The sequence below is a fragment of the Tenrec ecaudatus genome, chromosome 16, assembly GCF_050624435.1.
Source record: "Tenrec ecaudatus isolate mTenEca1 chromosome 16, mTenEca1.hap1, whole genome shotgun sequence".
Taxonomy (NCBI): domain Eukaryota; kingdom Metazoa; phylum Chordata; class Mammalia; order Afrosoricida; family Tenrecidae; genus Tenrec; species Tenrec ecaudatus.
In genome coordinates this window covers 24367211-24370503 of record NC_134545.1, presented here as the reverse complement: position 1 = coordinate 24370503, position 3293 = coordinate 24367211, and the positions used below count along the sequence as shown (strand labels likewise).

The following is a 3293-nucleotide window of genomic DNA, read 5'->3' as shown; positions in this document are numbered from 1 at the left end:
GATGTTGAGCTTCTCCATCATCTCTTCCCGCAGATGTAGTCAATCTGATTTCTGTGTATTCCATCTGGAGAAATCCACATGTAGAGTCGCCCTCTGTGTTGCTGAAAAAGGGAATCGCTATGAACAAGTCTTTGGTTTCCCAGCATTCTATCATGCAATCTCCAGCTTTGTTTCTGTCACCAAGACCATATTTTCCAACTTCTTTTCCTTCCTCTTTGTTTCCAACGTTTGCACTGAGGCTTCTAGGTAACTAGGTAACTGGGATGATAGGGGACAGCTTGTCAGGGAGCAGGGGGAGGCAGGCAACTTCCCAGGTGCTGCTCAGAGTGAAAGATCCCCAATTTCTTACCTATTTGCTTGTTTATCTATTCCTTGACTTATCTATCTACCCACGTATGCATCTTCCCAGGTAGACCCTTTGTATACAATCAAAGCACAATGGTGGCAGAACTGGCTTGTTTTCTTGCTCTGGCACCTCTCTCCCATTGGGGGGGGGTCACAAGGGGTGCCTCTGGCTCACTGTGAACTTGTTCCCGAGCCTTTTGGGAGCTAGAAGAGACCTTAGCGCTTGTATTGCACAGGTATTGAGAATTCATTGGCCAAGGTCAGATCAAGATACTAAGGTGTTACCATTCTTTTGTACAGTGGGGATGGGGACCCCAGCTCTTCTTATCTCCCAGGATTGTGGGAAGGAGCCCTTGAGGTAGATGGAGGCAAAGAGCTTGGAGAAGTTGACAAGCCAGAAAGGCCTGGAGGTACCCAGATGGCCCTGGCTGGTGACATAGGACAGATTCCACAGTGGCCACAAGGGGTCAGTAGATACAAGTACCTGTGCACTGAGCTGGCAGGAGGGATGCCGAGCCCTTCCAAGCCTGTGGATGGATACCTAGCTAACACATGACGAGCACGCAGGCCAGCCCAGTCCTTACTGAGTGGGAACGTGTTACCCTAGTATGACAATTCGGAGCCTGGAGATATAGGGGCTCGGCTTCTGTGACTCCTTAACTTGCTCTGAGACCCTGGGCAGCATCCATCTTTCCCTGAGCCATGGTGGCCTTCTGTCTTCCCTTCAGGATCACTGAGTTCCTCAGGATGAAGAAGTCAGACCGCATACCTCTCAGACCTCTATGGGCCCGTGAGGGCATCTCTATAGTGACACCCACCGGAGACCAACTCGGGAGTTCTGGGAGCTGAGGGCTCCAAAAGACTTAGACAAGATCGTGGAGGAGAAGAACCACTCCTTGTGTGTCCTTTAAAGGGGAAATATAAGACTGAGCAGGGGTGGGGGTGGGGCCCGGGAGAGGAACCAACCTTCCCAGCCTCATTTCCCATGAGCCAAAGGAATACCCGTAAATCTTTCTTCCCATGAGCCACACTGAATTCTCTCTCTTCTCCAAAGAGACCCTTTGCTTTGCCACATCTGAGCCTTGGAGCTTACTGTTTGCCCTGTTGTGAATACAGGCACGCCCTCATCCCCTGGAGACCTGGAGTGAACCCCAATGGGCTTTCTCTTTCCCAGCCTGGTCCCCCTCCTCCATTGGCCTCTCATTTCCTAGTTCTATCAGCCTGTGAGCACCTGCCCAGTTAAGGACTGGGCAAGTCAGTGAAAGGAAGGCTGGGCTGCTGCTTCCTTTGTGAAACATGCATCACGCCCCACCGGCCGTGCCCTCAGAACGGTGTTCTTTCCCTCCTGCTGCTTCAGAGAGGTGCATACTCCACCGCGGAGGCCTCACTGGTTCCCCAAAGAGGTTCCCCACAAACCTAGAGTCTCTATCGCTCTCAGCAGAGGACCGCCTGGGAGCCGATGACAGGCATGTTCAGTCTCATCAACCCCCGTGTGTGTTTGGCTCTTAATGAAATGCCATCAGCTTTGGGGAGGGCTCCGTGCTTCCACCTCCAGCTGCTAACTGCAAATCAGCGGTTTGAAACCTCCAGCCACGCGGTTGGAGAAAGAAGGACGAGGCTTTCTGGTCTGTAGGGAGTTTCTCAGAAACCCACGGGGGGTGGTGGGGGGCTGCAGTTCTACCCTGTCCAATAGGGTGGCCAGGCGTCTGCAGAGACTTGAGTAAGGGGGAGGATGGGAGCCAGGCTGTTGGAAAGAACTCAGGGGAAGGTGACAGGTCATGGTGGAGGGCAGGAGAGAGGAGTGGCAACAGAAATAGGGGGAGGGGTTGCCTCCTTTAAAAGGCTCGTGCCGCTCCTTCCAGCCAGCGCCCAGCGATGGGCATCTCTCGGGACAACTGGCACAAGCAAGACGGGGCAAGAGAAAGCCCCACCACGAGAAGCGCGGAAGTATGAGCTGGGGCGCCCTGCTGCCAACACTAAGATCGGCCCCCGCCGCTTCCACACAGTCCGTGTAAGAGGAGGCAACAAGGAACACAGGGCCCTGAGGCTGGACGTGGGGGACTTCTCCTGTTGTACCCGCAAACAAGAATCATGGATGCTGTCTAGAACGCATCCACCAATGAGCTGGTCCGCACCAAGACGCTGGTGGAGAACTGCATCGTGCTCATTGACAGCACACCATCCTGACAGTGGTGCGAGTCCCACTGTGCTCTGGCCCTGGGTCGGAAAAAGGGGGCTAAGCCGGCTCCTGAAGACGAGGAGATACTAAATAAGCAATCAAAGAAAATTCCGAAGAAATACGATGAACGGAAAAAGAAGGCAAACATCAGCAGTCTTCTGGAGGAGCCGTTCAGCAGGGCAAGCTGCTCGCTTGTATAGCTTTGAGGCCAGGCCAGTGTGGCCGAGCAGATGGCTATGTGCTAGAGGAGAAGGCGAAGGAGCTGGAGTTTCAGCTGAGGAAAATCAAAGCTCGCCAAGGGAAATAAATCTTCCCATCCTGGCACATGTATTAAAGGTGTTTATTCTTAAAAAACGGCTTCTGCCACCATGGGTGCCTTGTATTATCTTCTTAAGGCTCCACACGTATTTCACAAGGCTCTTAAGTCTCTGCTTAGTGTAGAATACATGAACACACAACCTGGGGGTCAGGGAACCACCGTTCCAGTCCACTGCCCTACCCTTTTCCACAAGTGCCAGGGAACAATATTCCCAGGCAGGACATTAAATACTGAGGGGAACTAGGACCCGTGATACAGCTCTTGGTGCTCTGGAAGAAAGCCCTGTTGACTCTGATATTCTTTTATTGCAGGAGCCCTGGTGGTGCACATGGTTAAGTGCTTGACTCCTGACTGAAAGGCTGGTCATTCACACGCTTTCAAGACACCGCTGAAGGCGTGGGAATGGCCATCTGCTTTCCACAGGTCACAGCGTTGAAAACCGAATGAAGC

At 52.8% G+C, this 3293-nt stretch overlaps 1 pseudogene; it reads left to right on the top strand.

The window, feature by feature from the left end:
* The first annotated feature begins 2220 nt into the window (after positions 1-2220).
* On the top strand, positions 2221-2831 carry LOC142429518 (small ribosomal subunit protein eS8 pseudogene; annotated as a pseudogene).
* Positions 2832-3293: the final 462 nt, after the last annotated feature.